Source organism: Suricata suricatta, chromosome 11, assembly GCF_006229205.1.
Source record: "Suricata suricatta isolate VVHF042 chromosome 11, meerkat_22Aug2017_6uvM2_HiC, whole genome shotgun sequence".
In the NCBI taxonomy this organism is placed as follows: Eukaryota; Metazoa; Chordata; class Mammalia; order Carnivora; family Herpestidae; genus Suricata; species Suricata suricatta.
This window is the reverse complement of record NC_043710.1, coordinates 101,157,119-101,181,453: the sequence shown is the minus strand read 5'-3', so window position 1 is coordinate 101,181,453 and position 24,335 is coordinate 101,157,119. Positions and strand designations below refer to the sequence as shown.

Here is a 24,335-nt window from a genome sequence, read left to right as displayed (position 1 = left end):
ACACACACGCACACACACACGCACACACACACACACGCACACGCACACACACACACACACGCGCACACACACACACTCACACACAACAAACGATCTACTGAACATTCTGCTTACCTTCTCAAGGCTTTATGATGCACTACCGCTCATCACTTTTTCATGAATAAACTTCAGTGGCCGGTTCTGAGACATTCTTCCACCCTGATTAAAACCGGGACCGCAGGTGTCAGGGATCACAGCCATTTAGCCTCCGGGTTTTCCAACCTGGCGACCTCGCCAGCTCCAGCTGCCTTCCTGTCCACTGCTTTGCTGACACCCACAGCAACCATCGATGTCCTGTGACGAACAGCAAACCGACCCAGAGGACAGTCAGAGAAGCTCTCGGCACACGCGAGCTGCCCAGGAGCCACATCGACGATGGCAGCCTCACCAGATTTCAAGAGCCTGGGGCCATCTTCCAGTTTCTCCCCAGCATGACAGCCAGTCTTCTTGTTCAGCTCCACGGACCCGGGGAGCAGCACGAGCTTCGGTGAAAATCCAGCTAGGTACGTAGCCGGCACGGGTCTGGCGTGGATGGTTCCGGATAATCACCTGTGATGAGCCAGCTGCTTCCAGGGGTGGGTCATATTTGCTGTTATCAGCTGCAACACACACCAGTACTTTGACATATTCCTGACATCAAAGCCCACTTTGTCCCTAGGAAGAGCTTCATTCAAAGAGCATTTCAACAGAATTCACTTCAGTTGTAATGTTGATTGGAACAGAGGGGCCCATTAGGCTGGGTTGGAGAACACCAGTCTCTACAGGGATGGTGCCAAGACCATGAGTTTTGAGGACGTCCTGGAAGGGCAGATGCAAAGGCTTGGCAGTTGGACAAGCCGGTGGCAGGATGCAGGCTAGAACTGTGAGGAGGGAGGTGGCTTCCCTGGCATTGTAGTCTGTAGGGTGACTTTTCGTCCCTGACTCAAAGCATGTTTGCCCTTGGCTCCAGCATGCTGTTGGCATTCCAAACAGAAATGAACACAAACGCTACTGGGTTGGGGTGGGAGCCAGGTTTCTTCATGCAGGTGCTGGCTTGCTTAACGACTTCCTCCTAGGCTTCTGGCGGGAGCGTGGCTCTGTGGAATCCACTTCGTTACCAGCAACAATTAGTTGTTTCACACCCAGTGTCAGGAGCCACAGGGCATGCTCGTGGGGCTGTCCGTTCCTGGAGATGTCTGCTTCACATTCAGCAACCCCAGTGGCGACGGTCAGGAAGCAGTCAGCGGGAGATGTGCCTGTCATCATGTTTCTGACACAGTCTGTGTCCCAGCGCATCAGTGACGGTCGCATACTCCTTGCTCGTCTGGAATTTTACAGGGATAGATCAATGGTGATGCCACGTTCACGTTCAGCTTTCCTCTATCCAGATGTCGGGATACTTGAGGGGGCCTTTCCCAGCTCAGCGGCCTCCTTCTCAAATTTTTCTATGTTTCTTGTGTCAATCTCGCCACAACTGTAGACGAGGTAGTGGCAGTCCTGCTCCAATCCATGTGTTCAGGGACAATGATATTAATACGAATCTTTTCCTTTCCCACTTTAGCTTAGATTTTGGGGTAGTTTTCATGATATCTGAGTTCTGGTGGCAAATCCACTGTGAACAAGTGGGTTTGAATTCAGTGGCATTAAATAATCATGTAATTTGGGAAGACACGTAACTACTCTGAGCTATAGTTTCCTCATCTGTCTAGAGACAGAAGAAACTAGGTATTGGTTCTGTTACCTAGCAAATGGCTCAGACAGTAAATGAGATGCTCTAGGAAGGAGAACAGAATTTGGAATCAGATATCCACATAAGATGTACCAATGTTGGGGCGCCTGCGTGGCTCAGTCGGTTAAGCGTCCAACTCTTGGTCTTGGCTCAGGTCATGATCTCATGGTTTATGGCTTCGAGCCCCACACAGGGCTCCATGCTGATGCAGCAGAGCCTGCTTGGGATCCTCTCTCTCCCTCTCTCTCTGCCCCTCCTGTGTACACACACACTCTCTCTCAAAATAAATAAATTAACCTAATAAAATAAAATATAAATTACTTAAAAAAAGATATCCCTGTTTGCACCTTGCTTCTGCTAGTCACTGTGTGCAAAATATTCAGTTAGCTACTTAAATTCCTAAGCCTCAGTTTCTTGATCTAAAAATAGTCCCAACAACACCTATGCCTCAGAAGACTTTGAGAGGATTATATATTTTAGTCTAGGTAGAGATGCTTGATAAATATTAGACCCGTCGCTTTCAGATGTAAATCGTATTTCTTTGCTTAATCTCCCTCTCCATCATCTTGCAAGAAAGAAATTTCTGGTTCTTCTTTATAGGGCAGTCCAACATCACACCAACTGACCTCTGTTGAGCAGAAAAATAAATAACATGAACTAACATTCATTCGACTTTGCATTTCATCAGTTATATGGAATTGAGTGGCAATATTTGAATCCATATGCTGCTCTGGTTACTGATGATAATGTACTAAGAATTACCCAAGAAAGCTCTATTTAGGGGACGGTATCCGGAGCGGTGATGGATTTGGCTCACAGCCAGTTCTATTATCATATGGTATCTATATCTGATACAGAAATAATGCTTCCTCAGCACCAATTCTAAATTCCAAGGTAGTTTATTTTAATAATTCTGGTGAATACAGTAGTAGCAGAACTCTGGCTCACAATTTTTTTTCTACCTTGGAGTAAATGGGGGTGACACCTCACAGCTCCTTTGCTCCTAACCCCATGAAGCCAGGGGCAGGTCCACTTAGATTTATAGGAAAAGGAAACCCACAAAGAAAGAAGGTATGGAATGCCCAGTTCTATGAAAATGGGAAGTAAGTCCTAGACTTTGTCTTGATTATCTTCCAACATTAAAAAAAATTTTTTTAATGTTTATTTATTTTTCAGAAAGAGAGAGAGACAGAGTGAGAGCAGGGGAGGGGCCGTGAGAGGGAGACACAGAACCCGAAGCAGGCTCCGGGCTCTGAACTGTCAGCACAGAGCCCGAAGTGGGGTTTGAACCCAAGAACCCCAAGACCATGACCTAAGCTGAAGTCAGATGCTCAACCGACTGAGCCACCCAGGTGCCCCTCTTTTTTTATTTTTTTAAGAATGGATTTTGAAAGAGCAATAAACTGACCCAACATTTTCCCACCTGGATGTATGAACCACATAAAGCTCAACTGGCAGTTGTACACGTGAAAGACACCTTTCAGATTTTGGGGCGGACTGTGGATTCATGGGTACAACAGTGTTAAGAATACCTGTAACATTTCGACCATTTATCATACATGGTTATCGGTGTTTTACATGTACAGCCGGTACAGGAGGCTCAGTTCACAGACTCAGTTAATCCAGAAAAATAACTTTTCTTGTCACGCAACTCTATGTTCAATCCTCCTACTGTCAGGCTAAGAATAACCATCTCAGGGGGCGCCTGGGTGCCTCAGTCAGCTGGGCGCCCGACTTTGGCTCGGGTCATGATCTCACGGTTTGTGAGTTTGAGTCCCATATGGGGCTCTCTGCTGTCAGCATGGAGCCTGCTTAGGATCCTCTGTTTCTCTCTCTGCTCCTCCCCCACTGGTTCTCTCTCTCTCTCTCCTCTCTCTCTCTCTCAAGATAAAAAAAAAAAAAAAAAAAAAAAAAAAAAGAATAACAATCTCAGGTAATTTTGGGTTTCTCCCGCTTTCTGTGGGGTTGAGGCAAAGGTCCTAGAGGGGTTTACATGCGCATTGGCCGGTCAGTTGGGGACCTGGGGGGCCTTGAGTCCCCTGCTGGTGCTGAGTCACCCAGAGACAGCTCATGGCCCTTTAGGATGCGGGGCTCATGCAGATGTGCCTCACCACTTAGGGGCAGGGAAACATGAAGAGCTGAGTCTACAAGGGGCTGTTTGCTCTTTGGGGACACTGCTACCTCCCCAGGGGCGCTGCCTAGAAAGGAGGGAACTTGGCTCCTGGACCCACCGTCTTCTCTGACCCCTGCTTCTCCCACATGTTCCGCCGACAAGCCACGTCCAAAACTCTAAGTTCCCCCCTTCAAGACACAGAGACATAAAACGCCCTTTGGCCGTTCCTACTTTCTGACCAGCTGGGTCCCTTCCCTGGAGCGATGAGCTCAGGGTCACCCACATTCTTGGAAAAGGGGAAATGCCAGGAGAATAATGTGTCAAGGTTATGATATCCTTACACCCACATTAAATTCTCCATTCCTGCTGCAGAAAAAAAAAAAACAAAAAAAACCTCTAAATAGGGTCTTAGATATTTGCATGAAAGTGTCCTCCCAAATCTAAGACTCGATAATTCTACTGATGTCAGGCAAGGCTTGGTCTGTGCTGCCAGAAAGGCCACGGAGGCCACGGCGGTGGTGGAGAAAGTCAGCAGCGGGGGCCAGACGTCAGACACGGAGGGACGAGGGCTCGAGATCCAAGAGTACCTGGCAAGGTTCTTAAGAAACAATAGTGACCCAAACTGAAAACGTTGATCTGATACCTCAGTGTGGACTCTGTCTCCCGTCTCGAAACCTCTAGCCACGATTTGGAGGTGTCAACCTCTCTGCCTGGTGGGGCCCGGCCACTCTTCAATCCAGCTTCTCCTTGGACTGAGACTCCACAGGATGTCTCGGTCCTCGGTGACCCTCATTCTCTGTCCCTGGGGTCAGGGCTGCGATGCATCACGGCAGCCTCTGAAATGGGACAGAACCCCGCTCTCAGCGGACATTTACTGACGGGGTTTGTTCGGAGCTCTGGGCACGGCGTCACCTCTGCTGACCTGATGCGCGCATCACCCTGCACAGCGTGTCCCCCGCGTCCTCTGTGCGGCTGCTCCAGGAGTTCGGAGAAGGCGGAAAGCGTGAAGCGGAGCTCGGCTGCTGAGTCAAAACGGCGTGTGCGTGGGACTCTGGCTTTGCAGCTGCCCTGCGGAGTCCCACCTAAAAATAGCGCAAGCTCGTCTGCCTGAGCTCTGACCTCAGCGGACATGTCGGAGTTCAAGAAAGATGACTTACTCTCAGACCGTGATAAGCAATAAGGAGACAGTCTCAACTCCAACAACATCCACAATTAAGACTAATAATATCCATCTTCTAGACATGTGCTTTGAAGGTTAGATGTGACTGTATGGATGCGACTGTGCAGAGGAATGGACACGGAGTACCGGTCAGCTATTTACTGGTGTTGCTCATTATCATCATGCATTCGAGAGGGATAGCAGGTCTTTCGCACTTTGGTCTGACTAGTCAGTCCACAGGGAGGCTCCTCCCTCCAAACCGATCACCTTAGTGTTTAAATCAGAGGCTGGAACACCAAGGTACCTGTTTTTAAATTGCTAGTTAAGATGGATGTCCTCCTTTTATGTTACATTTGAGAAACGGATTCAATCAGAGAAACCCTTTGATGTTGTAAATACCTACACGTCAGCTCATCTAGTTTTAAATCAATCACAATATTTAGGCATCTTCACCGAAACTCTCATATTCATAAAACAAGGCAGTGGTTATTTACTTCCTGGTATTATGACATGTTTCTGGAACTCTGTGTGACTTACATAAAAGGGATAGTTGTGGGTTTCATGGAACTCCGTTGTCAGCATAATGAATGCTTTAAAGATACACTGACTCGAAGCCTGCTCAGATCTCTCCCTCGGGCCGCGGGAAGTGTGCCCTAGTGCGTCTTAGAAGGAAAGAAATGTCCTGTGCCCACTTCCTGTACGCTCTCGGGAGCTGGGCTTCCAGCCAGTGTGAGCAGAAAATGACTAAAGTGGAGAAGGTTAACAGCCACATGGTGTTCTCGGCATCTCTCAGAGGCAGTTAGGAAACTAGTTGCAGAGAACTGGGTAGCAGCCAGAGAGCTCCCCCGAGATGACACTTCAGCTTATCAGGCCACATGATTACATATTCAGATCGGCTCGAATTCCCCGGGCACCTGTGGGGACGTCAGGCGAGGCGAACCGCAGCAGGCCAGGGAGGGGTAGAGCAGAAGAGGATGCTGGTCTGGCATTAACTGTGTGCTGCGGACACTCCCGTGTGGTGGCAAAGCCCCGCAACCATGAAAACTTAGACAACCAGGAAAGAGCTATGTTTCGAACAAATGAGGTTGAATTTCTAAGTGACATATGATAATCTCTTTCAATATATTAAGAATTCTGTCTTACATTAGCAAGGACTTCTTTTTCTTGAATCCTTGGCTAATGACTTTTCAAGAGTCTCTTACGACAGCCAGGTGAGTTAACAGAGACTTATCCTGCTGTCAAAACTAAAAAAAAAAAAAAAAAAAAAAAAAAAAAAAGGCCCAGGAACGAGGAGCAAATGTCTGTGACATTTCGGTTAAGTGGAGATGGTGTTGGGGGACCACTGAGTCTGAGTAGCTACAAGCAATAACCTTTGATTGTCTTCACTCATGCGGTTTGGGAAGGTTCAGGGCTGCGCTGGACAGTGCGGGCAGAGTTTGCAAAACAGAGGTAATTGTTTATTAGCCTTGGATCTTTATCACCTTTCGATGGCAAAATATAAAGAGAATTTTGCAAAATCATGTTTCAATGACAGAAGCAGAATAAACAGAATATGAACATATAAATAATAGAGGAGACGATCTGTTGAAAACACATTGTCGGGCTGAAAATCGTTATCAAGTTTGCTCTTTCCCTCAGGAATAGACCCTCCCCAGACATGGGGCGATGAGCCACAGGAGGGGGAATGGAAGTAGGAGGGATAACATGGCGTGGAGACTTGGAGGCGAGGGATTCAGACTCAGCACAGCATATGGACAAAAGACCACGGGGGATGGGCCACATCAGAAAGAGCAGTGGGAGGACCCAAATGAGGGTCAGGTTTGACCACAGAGAATTTCAGGCAAGAACCTTCAAAGGTCTCACCAGCCCTGCTCAAGAGAATTACGTAATTTCTAGTACCTATATTTTAGAAAGCAAAAAGAAATAGGTAAGGCGAATTCCAACGATATATATTTTTGAACTCAGTCTATCCAAAATACTACCGTATCAATACATGGCACTTGCTCTTTACATCAGGTAGCTGCGTGTGACTGCCAACAACACAGGAGTCAGTCAGGCTTTCGGCGCAAGGGAAGTCGATCAGACCAGAGAAGGAAAGAAATGTCCAGTAAGACATGCCTCGTAGTGACGGATGGAAACAGATATGTTAACTGAGGATTCACAGAGGAGCGTATACACATTAGGAAATTCATATAAAAAAAATGTCCACCTGGGTGGCTGTCAGTTGAGTGTCCAAGTCTCGATTTCAGCGCAGGTCATGACATCATGATTAGTGAGTTTGAGCTCCGTGTTGGACTCTGCACTGCCGCTACAGAGCCTGCTTGGGATTCTCCCTCTCTGCCCCTCCCCCACCTGCCCATGCACACACATGTGCTCTCTCTCTAGCTCTCTTGCTTGCTCATAAACAAATAAACAAACATTAAGAAATTTCCACCTCCTCTTCACAAAAACATGAAAATTGGAATATCTGTGAGATATTATTCCTTTTTTTTTAATGTTTATTTATTTTTTAGAGAGAGAGAGAGACTGAGCATAAGCAGAAAAAGGGCACAGAGAGAGGGAGACACAGAATCTGAAGCAGGCTCCAGGCTCTGAACTGTCAGCGCAGAGCCTGACTCGGGCTCAAACTCAGGAACGGTGAGCTCATGACCTGAGCTGAAGTTGGATGCCCAACTAAGTCACCCATGTGCCCCTGTAAAGATACTATTTGTTACCTGTTAAAATCGCCAAAGTTTAAAACAGTTGCAGCTGTTAGGTGATGCACTGAAACTCACATGCCATTCACTACTAGCCATGTAAACTGGTGTAACCCTTTTGGAGAACCGCTTTACATTTCATGGCAAGAACTTGGAATTTTTTTTTTCAACTTCTAAGACTACAACAACAAAACAATACTAACAATCATTTGTTAAGTGACAAAGTGACATTGTATGACAGATAATATACCTGGCACTCCATGCATCTTCTGTCTTTTAATTCCCATAACAACCTTATAAGGGAGCTACTATGATCCAGTTGAACCCTATAAAAATAAACCAAAGTATGGACAGAATTTACATATCAATATGTCACTATAGAATTGTTAAAAGAAGCAAAAGATAGAAGTTCTTCTTCCTCCTCTCCACCTGAAAATAGAAGTCTGAGGATAAACCTAAACCTTTCAGAATCCAGGAATCTTTACTTAAGTGAAACTACTCGGTGGAATTGATATATTTTCCCTAGTGTTCTTAAAGAATACATAACGGCATGGAAAGATACATGTCTGAGTCCGCTCTGGCTCAATAAAGCTGTGAAACAAACAGGCACTAAATCTGGGCGGCTCGCAACAATTAGCATTTACTTCTCAGGCACGTGTCTGCAGGAAAGCTCGGGGGTGGCTCCGCTTTGGGCTTCACAAACCGGCTTTGGTTTGAGGCTCAGGTATGAGGCACTGTGCTCAGCGCAGGCTGAGGGGCACCTGTTACTAGGGGAAGCTCTTCTCATGGCCGACTCCTGCAGTGAAAGAGAGCAAGAGGGCCAGAGTAGACACACAACACATTTCAAGTGTCTACGTGCTCTTGACAGCTAACTTCTCATTCGCCAAAGCAAGTCCCAGCGCCAGGCCTAAAGTCGAAGGCTGTGGAGATTGGTACCCTTTGCCTGCTGTGAGAAAGTGACAAGAATGGGTATACATAATTCTATTATAGGGCAATAAAGAATTGGCACCACTCAATCTGTCACAGTCTGGTCTCCATCACTGTTATTCACATCCCTTCCACATATACTCGCCCCCAGTCCAACATCCCCCAAATCCCATCCCACGGTGTCATCAGGCTAGAATGAGGGCATTGTTGCATCTGCCTCAACTCCAGATGTGGTTCCTCTCAGTCTGGGGACCTTTGACCGAATGGACAAGTTATCTGTCTACTCTCACACGCAACATACCAAAGTGGAACGGAACAAGATGACCACAGCGAACGCCCCCACTCTAATAAGGACGAATGAAAGCAGACAGCTGTCATAAGTTTATAGCAATTGTGAAATCCTGGTAGGCAAATGTTGCCAGGTTCCCTATCTTGGGGGCAAGGAATGTTCTTGGATTGGACCCCATGACTGCTCCCTGGGAATAGCTCCCCAGACCCCTCTGACTTTACCCCAGGCTCCTTTCCACTCTTTGAGACATCCTTCTTTGCCAAAATTCCCTCCCTGGCCACGTCTGAGGACGGCACTGGAGAATATGCCCATTTGGTGGCTGGGCAACCTCCTCCGCCTGCTTCCTGCCTACAGGAAGTGGGCGAGGGGCGGAATCCAGAGGTATTTTCATATCTCAAAGAGTCACAATTACTTTTAATTCAAGCTGAAAGAATGTTTCTATCGACACAGTTTAAGTTTTCATCCCTGTAAATCCTAGGATTTCTGGGCTATGTTTGTTCACCCTCAATTCTATTTGCAAACCAGCCATGTTTCGCCTGAACCCATCTCTTTTCAACTGGCACCAAGCCACTTACTCTGTCAACATCGTGCCTTGAGACTTCCTCATCATTCCAACATTATCACGAACACTTTCTGTCCTTTAGTTTACTGCAAGTAACAGTTAAAGTACTGCAAGTAACAGTTAAAGACAATGTTTCGCTACTGTATAACACAGATCAACATTTCCCCAGGCTCCTACAGCCATTTTCTTGCTTTCTCCCCAGTCCTAAAGCTGACAGCACCCCATGTCTAGTAAAATTCTCTGTCTTATTCGGCCATTGCTACAATAGGGCCAGTAATAACCAAGCAGAAACATCTCAGAGGCATGCAGCAATAAACATGAGCTTCTGGCTCATGGGGATTGGCTGGGGCGGGGCACCAGCTGCCTTAGCCCTTGGCCTTGAGCGGGGATCGCGTCCGCTCGCTCGCCGTCATTCCGTAGCCGTGGCTGTAGGAGCTGTTCTCAGTGTGGACGACGAGCAGGCGGGACCACCAGCACACCGTGAGCCTCTACTTCATCACGATGTATTATTAATCATGAGTTTTTATTCTGTGCTTCTGATACTTTGGGTCTTGTTGACCCTGGAGGAACTGCTTTCCCAGAACTGGCTAATTCTTAGAGATGACAGACAAGAGCCTTTGGTGCACCTTCCCCAGGCAAACCAGGACAGAGGCCTTCACCCCCGCCGTCTCCATTGTCAGCCTCTGGGCCAATATGCCCCTGCCCCAGTCTCTCCAGGGTCAGGGACCAGACAGCTGAGGGACAGCCCCGACACCACAGAGCCCCTTGAAATTATTCAGACTCACCAGTCCGGCTCATTCCTTCCCACAGAAACCACAATGGAGCTCCGGCCCACATTTCCGCCTCCTGACCAAGCCTGAGGCTTGCTGTGTGCCCAGGGGAAGGGCAAGCCCCCTTCTCACGCCATCGGTAAGGACAACAAACTTTCTTTGCAATGACTGCCATTTCCTCAGCTGTGGGCCTTGCCAGACACAAATAACAAAACCTCTATTTTAAATTTACCTGGCCAATTCCTTGCCTCTCAGCTTGACAAGAGAGAAAACGTATCTCTGTCTGATTTATTTCACTTAACATAATACTCTCTAGGTCCATCCATGTAGTCACAAATAGTAAGATTTCACCCTTTTTTATGGCTGAGTGACATTCCAATGTGTGTGTGTGTGTGTGTGTGTGTGTGTGTGTGTGTGTATATATATAGACCATATATATATATGGTCTGGAGTTGACCATACCTAAGAAACAGAGGTTTGGTTGGTCGCCTAAATCCACAGGCAATACTTCCTTTGTGGCCCTTGCAGTGTACATCAGCACAGCGAAGGCTCTGGGGATTCTGGAAGAAAGGGAGCCTACTCAGCTTTGTCCAACCCAGGAACCCGTGTTTTACTCACACACGTCAGGAAGCCAAGCCATGGAAATACGGAGAAGTTCCAGGAGAATTAAAGAACCAGTTTCTGCCCTAAAGGAGTTGAGGAAAGGTTTTTACTTTTTAATCATCTATTGCAAATTAATCCTGAATTCATTAGTGCCAAGGGAATGCGGGCCAGGAGAGTGAGCGGAGCATCTGTAGACACCAGAAGCCCTGATTACCAGGCTCCTATTCCACCAGGAGGACACGGTCGAGTACACAGTGGCCGTGGGAGGCTACGTCCGCTTCCGTGTTTGCCAGAGACATATTGCGGCATTATGAATAATGAAAAAAAATCCGTCCAGGTCACTTTCTTAATCTCTCTGTTTCTTATATGTAAAATTGCATCAACAGCATCCCTTTCATCCAGTATCACTGGGGGGTTTTAATTAATGTTAAAATACTCTTTGACATTATGTGCAGAAAGAGTTATTAAATTCCAGCACCAAATATTATGATGGTAATGAGGACCAACTTGCCGATATTTCATTATATGTGCGACTTTTTTTTCATTAATGTGTTGCATAACCATCAGTGGCTACACACGGTATTATCCTTGCAGCCAGAACAGCCAGCTTCTTTGATCTGTCAGCTATCTCCTGTAGAAAACCAAGAAACAAACACTAGAGAAAGCTGTGTCTTGTAAAAAAAAATTCCCAGAAGGCACTTGTTTTATGTGGTGAGCAGCACAATGATTGCCTACAATAAAAAAGCTTGAAAGGTCCCACTTGTTCTAAGATTATTCATGCAGCAATTATGCTATTGATGACTGTTTTTATGATAATATATTATAAGCTATTCTGAACTCACTCAATGAAGCATAGGATAATGCCTGCAATCTTCCTCAGGACCTCTTTCACTAAGATACCCATTCACTTCCTTGATTGGGAAAGGCGAAAGAATATAGGCATTTCTGAAAAAGAGATAAAGAATGAATCGCTTGGAATCTATAATGAATTGAAACTTGCATTTGAAAGTGGAGAATCACAAAAGAGAGGGACTGCTGGGTACGCTGACTTATATTCCAGATTATCTTTCTTATCTGAGTACCAATACATCCAGTGATCTTTGGAATTGTGTATTATGGCCTCAAGGAAGAGGACCTATTTATCTTACAACTTACCAAGAGCCAAAAGGCTTTCTCAGCTCTGACCCTGAATTTGGCTCCGAGTTTCAAGCAACTATTTGTATTTCAAGTGAGCATTATGATTTAGGTTCTTAAGACTCTTGTTGTAGAGTATATAACACACTACTTTCTCCTTAAAAATTTCACTCTAAAAATAGTTATTGTGCCCTTTTTTCCTGGATGAATGTATATGGAAAGAAAGTAAATTACATGGTGCGCCTGGGTGGCTCAGTGGGTTAAGCGTCCAGCTTCGGCTCAGGTCATGATCTCACGGTTTGTGGGTTCGAGCCCCACATCAGTCTCTGTGCTGACCGCTAGCTCAGAGCCTGGAGCCTGCTTCAGATTCTGTGTCTCCCTCTCTCTCTGACCCTCCCCTGCTCACGCTCTCTCTGTCTCTCAAAAATAAATAAAAAGTAAAAAAAAAAGAAAGTAAAATACATATTAAAGGAAGTTGTGTTTCCTGATCTTAGAGGTTAAACTTAATCTTGTTTTCCTCAAGTTTTGTTACAAGTTTATATTTCTAAGTTTATTTAATTTACTGACTTCCTTACTTATGAGAGAGAGAAAGAGAGAAGCAGAGAGAAAGAGGGAGAGAGAGAAAATCCCAAGCAGGCTCCACGGTGTCAGCATGAACCCGAATACAGGGCTCGAACTCACAAACTATGAGATCATGACCTGAGCTGAAATCAAGAGTTGGATGCTTAACTGGCTGAGCCACCGAGGTGTGCCCCAAGTTTTGTTACAACTTGAAACTGAAGTTATAGCCACATGGACAGAGTGAAAATGCCCCACTGAAATGTATTTGACGTTGTCATCCATATTCACAGCATGCAAAATTTACTAGTTATTATATGCAAGGTGCTTTCAGTCCTCAATAGCGGATCCCCCCCCCCACTTGTTTTCTCTCTACTTCATTTTGCTTTGTGTATATAATTGAGGTAAATAATTTGAAGGCAGGTGAATAAAATTTGGCCCAGGCGGCTGAGAACAAACAAATTGATTAATATCCTAGTCTTCCATGTAAGCTGAGTAAATAAACATACTTAATTATGTAAAATCAGAAGTAAGAAGACATGTGGAAGTCAGGGTAGAGGAATATGGATCAAGAAAAGAAAATGAAACCAGAGTGTGGTGACCCTTAAGACGCATCCTACTGTGTGACAGGGACAAGCACTCATTCAGGCTGATGAAGAGACAGACTAGGTTGGGGTGAGTCATGCACATTTGGTTCTAGGTTTTCTAGGAGCCCGTGAAGTGTGGAAAAATAATCTCTAATGAAAATCTCTAGAAGATGAAGAGAAGGCAGTTACTCAGCTGGAATCCTGACTATTCCTGACAATGAGGCAAGAGGAGAGAGTGAAACTCTATCTGTCTGTCTCTCTGTCTCTCATGCGGGATGGATCAAAGGGGTAGGGGCTGAGTCTAGAAAGTTGAATTCTCTGAAGTAGGTGTGCTTAAGATAGAGATCTACTTTTCTCTGAACTGGTCATTTGGAAGAACAGAATTTTAAAATCTACTTTACCTAGGGACTCCTGGGGGGCTCAGTCGGTTAAGTGGCCGACTTCGACTCAGGTCATATCTCACGGTCTGTGAGTTCAAGCCCTGCATCGGGCTCTGTGCTGACAGCTCAGAGCCTGGAGCCTGCTTCAGATTCTGTGTCTCCCTCTCTCTGCCCCTCCCCAGCTCACTCTCTGTCTCTCTCTCTCAAAATAAAATAAAGACATAAACATTTTTTTAAATAAAAAAAATAAAAGCTACTTCACCTCTGTGATGTTCAGAAAGGGGAGGGCAGTGTAAGCAATCATCTGAAATTATCGGAAGGTACAATGTAATTTTATTTTTTGTTCTTAAACACCACCGTGGGACTTTAAAACAGATTCCAACAGGTGCTGTGAGAGATGCTGCACCAGTCATGACCAGCTGGCACCACAGAAAATGGAAAGTCATCAACAAGAGGGGTTATGGGGAAGGGCGAGTCCTCCTCAGTCACTGACGGCTGCCTGGCCGGCCCCTGTGGGACAGGAGTTGCGGGAATGCTCACCCGTCTGTGATCCGGGATCCTGAGGCAATTACTCCCTATTTCTCAGTCTGTTTCCTCCCAATGCAATGTGAAATGGACCAGATACCTTCCACAGTCCACTCAGGACCTGACGTTTAAGTAGGGCGAGTCATTTCTCCTTTAAGCCTCATATAGATAAACATGTGGTTATTTTTTTCTCTCTCGATAGAGAAACTGAATGGCTCACAGGCCCCACTCCATCGATGGAAGAGGGTTGGGGACCAATCAAGCAAACGACACATCAGCTAAATGTAAGTTCTGAGTAATTATACCAAAAGATTAAATTCCAAAAGAAAATAAGATCCTTAAAGTGGAAAAATTAAACTTGTTCATTTCTTACAACTGGGTGTGAATTTATAGTGATCTCAAAATAAAAAGTTAAGTTAAAAAAAAAGTATAAAGAGAAAGAAGCAACAAATATCCTATATTCAATACCTGTGTCCCATACACACTTCCTAGTACCTAGAAGCTGGTGGATAAAAGGTGCTTAATTTTCTCGAATGAATAAGACATGTGTTTTGCAACAAGGGGTGATTCACAAACTTATATTTGTTTAAGATTCATGGATCTTAAAACTTCCAGGAGAGGTAGAAACTCTTTCTCTCTTTTCTCATTTCTACAAACGGTTTCAAGGCTCTTCCCCTCTCTGCCAGAATATCAGTTCATTCTTCTAATTATGTGGATGGACCGTCCAGGAATGGTAGAATCAGAGTGTGTGAGAACACAACTTAATTAGAGAATTTTCATTTTTCCTAACAACTTTTATCCAATCTTGTCCTTCCTCACTCACTGGGGATACTAGTTTCATGCATTTCTTCCTACTTTGACACACTCAAGACCTGGGGCTTAGTTGGCACTGAGCATAAGCAGCCATTTGACCCCACTCTAAATCACTGGGTCACTATGGTTACTAAGTTCCTGTTTTACGTAATCTAACATCCAGTGAGGTTCTGGGAAATGAGTATTATTTGGGGGGTGAGGAAGCAGGTCATACTTTTGACATATTTACCGATGGAATGACCCGTGAGGACTCTGTCAGTTTTTTGTATGTCTCTAAGTAGGGAAACAGTCTTGGTTGTCAAGGAGACAGTCATCTGCTAGGCTACAGATAGAAACCAGGTCCCTGAGAACGCATTATGGTGAACAGGGGTGTTCCCAACCATATGACTCTGAGGCCAGGACAGCATATTTTGCAAGTCATGCAGGAGAGATGATGGGATTGATAATCAACTTATGTTTCTGAGGGAATCGGCATCAAATGATACTCCACAGCCACGAGAATGTGGGACCTGCTGTCAATTTGTCATACAACTGATGCAGCGGCTCCCTCTAGTGGCAAGAGCCTGCGCTACAGAAGGAAGCAAAAGGGCTTCTTGCAAATTCCAGGAATTAAGGCTAGAAAAACATAGAGGACTCGCCTTTTCTTAGTTCCATCCCAAACTAGCAGCAACGGATATTGATAAACACATTTTCAAGGTTTAGAAAACAATCCAGACTGCATAGGCAGCAAGAGGTGACTTAGGCTATGGCTGGGAAATAGTCCATCAGATGCAGAAGCGCTAAGATGCCTGTTTGCCTTTGGAGTTTCTCCTGCAGCATCTCTATCACTTGTGCTGTAACTCCCCCGCCCCAGTTCTCCCCAGCGAGCACGGCCCATCACATGCACATTAGGAACTCAGTGCCTTTGACCTCATGCAGATCTGTATCTAGTATCAGACTCATATTTTTCTGCAAAATTAAGTCAATTAGATTCCCTTTCCCAATGGAAATACATTCTAAGTCCTATTCTTTAAATGTGGAACTAAAGGCCATTAAGTTTTAGCATCAGGGAGGAGTTAACATTGGTTAGAGTAATAAGCCAGTCCAGCTCAGCCAAGCTTAGCTCCTGTCAAAGAATCCTTGTCTCTGTATTGTTCCAGGGGTACTTAGGAGTTAGGGACAGTTGATTGAGACCCCCAAACTCTCTCCCAACTCCCAAAGCTCTGTTGCTTGAAAGTTTCCTTTCCTCAAAGATCTTTCACTCATCTTTAGAAATTTCAGTCCTTTGCGATTTTTCCTAAACTGGACAGTTTCTTTAGGTTATCATGCTATTTAGGGGTCATGGCTTGGATGTTTTGGAATTCACTCCATCCCGTAAAGCCTCTTTGTGTCCTTAGAATGGTGTTTCCAGGAGGCGGCTGAAGGCGGGGGGGTGGTGGAGAGGTGGTTCCTCACCTCTCTACTATAGTTTGATAAAGCACATTTAAAAATTACCATTGTTGAATGTGCTTTTTACCACAATCAGTATTTTAAAGTTTTAAATACCATTAAAGGACGTACAAGACATTTGTGCTTTTGAGAGGGCGGAACTGCCGAAGAACAGCACCGAGCCGCTGAGGCGGTTCTGAGCTGGGAACACGGCAATCTGACAGCAGCCAGTCCCCACGTCCGCCGGTCCAGGTGCTTTTATATGCTGACGTATTTTATCCTCATAACGACAGTGCAATGGGTTACGATTATATCTCCTTTTTTATGGGTGGAGAACACGGAGGCACAGAGACTATGTAAAATGCCCAATGTCGTATACTAGAAGGCAGTCTGACTCAAATCTTGGACTTGAGTAAAGAGACCTGTGTTCTTGTTCTGCTAGTGAGATCTATCAGACGCAGGCCATCGGGGCATCTCTAGGACGTCCTTACCAACGAAATGAAGGGAAGAATTCCAGCTCTGTCCACTGCATTAGGTTGCCACGCAGCCACTCATTTATTCCCCAAGTATTTGTTGAGTGCCAGCCGTGTGGTACTGAAAACACGGCTGTGGTGGCAGATGCCCGCTTGCCGTCAGGCACTTTATATTCTAATGAGGGAGACAGAGAACAAATGAACAGAGAAATAAATAAAGTCATTGCCAATTCTGCTAAAGATCATAAGGGCAAGAAGGATGACGTTAGTGGAGACCTGGAGATGGACTGGGGGGAACACTGGAGAGGAAGGGAGCCTAGATTGTCCCAGATGGCAGAGTATGCGCAAAAGCTATGTGGTGACTGGGAGCTACCGAGTTTGTAGAAACCGAGAGAAGGCCAGGAGGACACCATCAGCACAGTTAGTGCACATGAAGGTAGAGAAAGAGCTAGCAAAATTAGGGAGTTAGACAGTTTGAAACAAAACGCTGATGCGCTTGCTGCACTCAGGCTGGTTAAAATAAAAAATTTCATCAGAGAAAATGGTTTTACAGATTCCATTGCTCGTTTCTGCTCTCCGGGCCCACAGGTGCGTGGGGACATCTCACTCCTGCCTATTCTTAGTGTAGCAGAATGCTTTATTGAAGCATTTGGGTTACCTTTCTGTATTTTTCTCCTTTCCTGTTCTCCTGCACTCAACCTCTCCCCCTTTTTTATAGTCTCAGGGATTTTTTTTTTTTTTGGCCTTTTTGTTTCAGTCCTTTTAGTTAAAACTCTGGACCACGGACAGAATTAGGCTTGATGTCATTTTTCTCTTTCCATTGGCTCTCTGTACCCTTTGTTTCTTTTAATTCTCCTATTTATTTACCCAAGCAAAATATAATTATTATAAAAATGAGTAAACAAACTAAAGTAAGTTGCATAATATCGTACCTCGCAGACAGAAGTTAGAATTATTAACATCTTAGTGTATACAATTTTTGTAAACTTTGTTTTAGTCACTTCCCCTGCAATTCATATATGCCACCACTAGGTGATGGGAGATTTCCATAATAGTAGGCAGGTTGATTAGAGAGAAACTCTTTTCTACTTTTTATATTTTTCAAAAATTATTGAATTAGACTTTAAAGGCTACGAGCAAAGATCAGCTTTTAAGAATTAAGTGCCTAAGAAAAATGTATCTGCTGTACTTAGTATTATTTCAAAGTTTGATAGTATAATGAGTTGACTAATATTTTAGTCCTCATTTAAAGTTTATTTTGGTGTCAAACTCTAGGACATTGTACAGGACTTTGAGGGCTCAGTTTTGCCAAATGTGAGACTTCTGTAGGCTCTGCTATGAGAGAATCATCTTCTCTCTGATATCTACTTTTTAAAGGTATCCTTATAACAGAAAGGAGGTAGAAATACTGATAGATCAAATCCAAAAATTCCAACAACCTCTCAGAGTATCTGGCACATGATAGATAGTTAATAAACTCACTTGCTTTATTTCCATTCTCCTTTCTGAACCTAAGACATAGAGACTATCCTGGTTTATTTTCACCCTCCCACCCTGTCTTTCTTCCTACCTCTGCACGTCTTGCAAGAATTACCACCCTCCTCCACCTTCTCTCTAGCCGGGAAGAGTTAGAAACTGCCTAGAAAAATTAGTCATTGCTAATTAACCTTAGGTATTTATTACTTTTAGCAAACCTTCCATCAAAAAGTATTTGGACCCAATATTTGCTAGAAGCTATGCCCAGAGCTGCTGGAGAAAAGAACAGTAACCAAAATTCTAAGAGACCAAGTGGAAGCCATAACTGGCTTGTGTTACAAATGATCTCTACGGCTCTCTGCAAAACGACGCCCCACTACTCCATCCTGCGTCTCTTTCACTGAATTTTCCCTTCTGCGTAAAACTTGGTTTTAACTGATTCCATCATAATGTCCCAGTTATCTCTTTTTTTTAATGTATTTGGCCCAAGAGGGTTCATATAGGATTGTGTATTATTACTTTTTTCATACTCTTGGATGGAAAGGGGAAAATATCAACCCTGACATTTGGATTCCCAGCTGTTACACGATAAATATACACAAAAAAGCAACTTGAAAGTCTCTGAACAAAAGATTATTTGTTTTGAGCTCCTCATCCTAAGTGCCATCCTTAAGTGTGTGATTAAAAAACACACATATGGTTTTGGGGAAATCATCATAATTTTAAAATATACTTTTCAGAGATATCTTCTTACCTTTCTCCTCCTCTCTTTCTCTCTCTCTCTCTCTCTCACACACACACACACACACACACACTTAAGAAATTATTTAATTTCATACTCTTTAATTTAGGACAGGTTTGGTAGCAGGCTTGGGAACAAAGTGGAAAAACACCCATTTAGCCTAAGAAACTAGATCATAGCTTTTTCTACCAAGAAACCATTGTACGTAGATGAGAAAATATTGGACGATTCTCAGAGTAATTTAATGTTATCCACTTAAAAGTCATCTGCCAGTTTTAAATATAGAGATTTTAGTTTCTCATCCACATCAACAGATATTAAAATTTCTACAATTCCTTATGGCTATGCCAGTTTTGATATACCTAATACCTTTCTAATTAAAACTCAGCAGAAAAATCTCCATAATAATCTGGAAGTTTGGAAGAAAGAAAATTAGTTTTTTATGACACCTGAATAGCTTCTTAAATCATTAAAGTGTTCCTTCACATTGGCCCTGGGTTCAGCTCTATCTTGAATAGACAAGCTTAACCGTGGAAACCCTGCCTGGGAGTTGGAAGCTAGGCGCCTGGGACCATCATCTCCTTCCGGGTCCAGCATCCATTTCTCAAGGGACTTGCTCAGAGTCCCGTGGCCCCTTGTGGTGGAGCATGACCTGTAATCCCTGTCAGGGACACTCAGTCCAACCTTTGTGCTGAGCTGTTCCCTCAGTCCTGGAGGGCTCCAGCTTTCCCCCGACTTCTCCTCTGAGATCCATTCAATATTGTAAAAGACACGTATCTGTGGAAAGGGAATGCGCTTCAACATCAGAGCAGGAATGACGAATCCTACCCTTAGGTTCTTGGGCACAGAAATATAATTCTCAAACACAGACATAAACAAAACATTCATGTGATAGTCTAGTTTTCCGTACACTATATACTGCACTTCCTATAGTATATTGTAATAATAGTAACAGGAAACTCTGAAGCAAGAACCATACATACAACAGAATGGTGAGTCTTAAATATGAAAAGAGTAAGTTATTTACTTAAGATACTCATCACTGAAGCTTTCAATTACTTTGTTTACTTAAAACAATTACATAAGCAAGCCTTCAAAATTCTATAATTTGCTCCAGACCCTGCTTTTAGAGGGCTAAAAATCTTCTATTTTAGATAGAAAAGCTTTGCATAATTTCTCTTCTTCCATTTATTTCTATAACCAGCAATTCATTAAATTTCCTTGTATCTTAGACAATTGAGAATTCATATGTAGTATTAAACATTTCTCTTATTCAAGTATAAATAACTTGACTTCCTTTGCCAACTTTTTCAATTCTTCAATAACTGAGGAAACAGGGATTGGTTTCCTGAAACCTAACTGTAGGCAACAATAGAGATTTAGTGTAGAACAAGATTTCGTAAGGGATGATTAACTGGTTGTATCTACATTTTATGTTTTGATTCAGGAAATAGTAGCCAAAAGCAGAGAAATCTGATGCTTAATATTCTTGGATAAAACCATGCCAAGGATTAGTAAAAGCTGTTGTGAAGGCATGTGGCTTGGCTTTCAAAGGAGAATGACTGAGGATTTGTTTAAAAGTGTTAGCACAGAGTTAAAAGGAATGTCACCCTCAGATTCTTTCAGGTCAGAAATATAGGAAGTCATGGGAGAAAGACAGCAGCCTCCACTTGAAGATAGTTCAAGAGAACAGTGCTCATTGAGGGGGAATTTAGATTTAACGTCATGAGTGAACCTTCAGCTGGAACTCAGAACCCTTTCAGAGCAGTTTCAACACAAGCTGATTTGATCAAATGTGTGGAATCACAGAAATGTCATTCTTACTGGTGTTTCCTTGACGTTGTATCAAATATCATTGTTCCAATGTTGTATTTTTAATATTTTTTTATTATTTTCTTAAATTTATTTTTGAGAGACAGAGAGAGACAGCTCAAGCAGGGGAGGGTCAGAGAGAGAGGGAGACACAGAATCGGAAGCAGGCTCCAAGCTCTGAGCTATCAGCACAGAGCCCGACGCGGGGCTCGAACTGACAAACCGTGAGATCATGACCTGAGCCGAAGCCGGATGCTCAACTGACTGAGCCACCCGGGGGGCCCCTGTTCCAATGTTGTTAATTATTAAAAATGGAAGAAAGATCATTCTATTTTGTCTCATATTCTGACTCTACCAAGATACCATATACACTATTATTTCCCCATTTCTGACCATTCTCAAGTGGTCAAGTCACAAGTGTTAATGAAATGCCTACTGTATGCATCTAATAAATATGATGGAGGTTCTGGTGGTGAAAGAGATAATGCTCCCTTTGTGTTTCCAGCATTAAAACCATTGTATTCTTTCTCACTTCTCTGATCTGGCTCTTTTGACCACTCTACCGCTCTTTACCACTTGTAAACTCTTACTCATCTTTTTTTATTTTAGAGAAAGAAAGAGAGAGAGAGTGAGAGAGAGTGCAAGCATGTGCAAGTGGGAGAGACGGGCAGAGGGAGAGAGAATCTCAAACAGGCTCCACACTCAGTGGGGTTTGATCCCACTAGCCTGGGATCATGACTGAGCCCAAATCAAGAGTCAGTTACTCAACTGACTGAGCCCCCCAGATGCTCCAACCCATCTTTTCAAACCTCTATTTGATTTCATCTTCTCTGACATGTCTACCCCGATTCAGCCCAAATGACTTACCCCCTTTCTCACATGTGTTTCCAAAGAAATATGCTCATGTTGCAGATGATGACATTTTTAATGCTGTATTATACTCGTCTCCATGCTTTACCTCCATTAGGTCGTAAGATCATGTCCTGGTCTTTTCTGCAACCATCGCCAACAGAAGATCTCCGTAAAAAATGTGATGACTATCTTTGAGGAGCTTACTGTCAAAAAGGGTACATATTTAAGACAACCAAAAATCATAGGAGGTAATCATTAATGTGATAATTCATTCAACAATGTTTAATTAATTGCCTATTTTGGCTTCCGTATAGAGGTGCATAAAGCAGACTTGGTACCTGCATTCAGAGAATTTAAAATTTGGGCTTAGAGACAGATATTAAGGGATAAATTATACAAATGATTTGTGATCAGTGCAACCACAAAGAAGGGCAAGGTGTCAGGCAAATGGAGAATGGACACAGGGAACACCATGTTCAAAGACCCTGAGGTGATCCAAGCTTGGCTCTTTGGAGAAACTCACAGAAGACTGATGTCCTTGATGCAGGAAGAGAAGGACATTGATCAAAGAGCGGTGTGAGAACTGGGCAGAGGCTGGATCCCGCAGGGCCTTGAATTCATGTTAAAATGTCTGGAATTTATTTTTCAAAAGAAAATTACTCAAGAGTATCATGCAAAACTGCAACATGACCAAACTGATTTTTTAAAAAGACTATTCCAGCTGTAAGATGATTATTGCACCTGGAGAAACAAGTTGGCTGGGTGAATGGTGGTTGTAACCTATGCTAGAGTGATGTCAGTGGTCATAGGGAAAAGTAGATGGCTTTGATGGACGTTCAGGACCAAGGGCCCATAATACTGGGTCTACATGTTTGCAACGGTGTGTGTGGTGGGGGAGGGGTGTATATCGTGTTGGCTAAATGGAGGAAGCCTGAGAAAGAAGAAAACGTCAAAGATGACTCCAGGATTCTTTTTTTAAAATATTTTTTATGTCTTTATTTTATTTTGAGAGACAGAGACTGAGAGTGAGCAGAGGAGGGGCAGAGAGAGAGGAAGACACAGAATCTGAAGCAGGCTGTAGGCTCTGAGCTGTCAGCACAGAGCTGGATGCAGGGCTTGAACCCATGGACTGTGAGATCATGACCTGAGCTGAAGTCAGACATTTAACTGACTAAGCCACCCAGGCACCCAAAGATGACTCCAGGCTTCTTACCTGAGCAACTGTGTGAATGACAGCATGCTTTTAAAGGCCTACCTGGAAAAATTTAAGGAATGGAGGGGTGCCAACCCCAACTTCCTCCAACAATCTTTTAAATGTGCAATTCCACTGAGTCTTTATAGAGTATTCAAGTGACTCCTATAAAAACGCAGAAGACCTTGATGATGGTGGTCATCGCTAACTTTTTAAAGCATTTCCAATAGGGATTGTTGGGACACTAACTTCTAGAAGGAATGAGCCTTGAGTGCATGGGACTTGCAGGGGAGAGGTTCTTGGAGCAGGTGATGAGATGGGGAAATGGAGGCCTGGGGAAAGAAAGAAGGCCCGAGGGCCAGGCCCTTCTGGTTGACAAATGTAATAATGTTGCTGAACAGGGGATGTATCACACTGTCTCCAGAGAAATGCATTCAGCAAATGTGTAATTGCAACGCAAAACTACTCTCCTTTGCTCTCAGCTGAGCTCTTCGCCATCTTCATGACGTTCTTTCCAAAACGTACAGAATCTATTTGAGCTTCACTGTCCCTGTTATCTATTTCCTGCCACTTCCTCTGAAATATCTAGCTCATAAGCCCATAATATGTTGTCTGTGACTCAGCACCTCACACTAATGAATGTAATACATTCAAAACACTGTTTCAAAAAGTTTGAGCTTTCTGCCACCCCCCACCCTCCAGTTCCCTCCATCCCACACTTTGCACTAAATATACACCAGCTCCTCTGATTGAAAGTGCTGAATACCTTTATAAATGCACAAGATGGCAGTAAAGGAATTCCTTCCCGGGCAGTCGGAGAAGCCTGCACATGGGGATTGGGCATGAGAATGGTCAACTTCCAGCTTCCCACTGCTACCTGAATTAAAGGCAGGGAGAATATGAAAGACAAATAGGAGCCCAGGGAGCTAAATGCTGCTTCATCAACTCAATCTACTTGGTATTCGTATCACACGGAGAACAGGGCTGCCAAGGTCACTGGTCTCTTGTTTAATGAAGTAAATGCATTTCTGTTTTCTTTTGAAGACATAAAATTAATTTCCATTAAATAAACCCCATTTTTCCTTATTGAATTCATTATTAAATTGGGGATATAGTCCTTTAGGAAAAAAAAATATTCATGAATATTATTAAATCACAGGAATGCAGCAAATCTTTTGAAATAGCTCATTTAAAGGAATATAATAAGTCTGCCAAAAATACTGGCAAGAGTATAAAATATTTACAAATACTTCCAAAAGATCAATAGCATTGTGCCATATTCCAAATAGGTAATAAAAAACAAACAAACCCAAAACATTAAGAAAGAAAATAAGGTATGATGCCAGGTTCTTTAAGAGTTTGGTTCAATTTTTCTGTTGCTGTGAACAGCCCTATCCCCCTTTAAACTGTATGTTAAATGTAATTCATTAAGAAATTATTTTCAGTATATGAACTTGGGCTGTTTCCAGGTATTAGCTCATCTTGGCTCTTTAATGTCCAAAGCAATGTTGTATTTAT

At 43.6% G+C, this 24,335-nt stretch overlaps 1 pseudogene; it reads right to left on the bottom strand.

The window, feature by feature from the left end:
- Positions 1 to 914: 914 nt before the first annotated feature.
- On the bottom strand, positions 915 to 4,008 carry LOC115272683 (annotated as a pseudogene).
- Between the last annotated feature and the right edge of the window lie 20,327 nt (positions 4,009 to 24,335).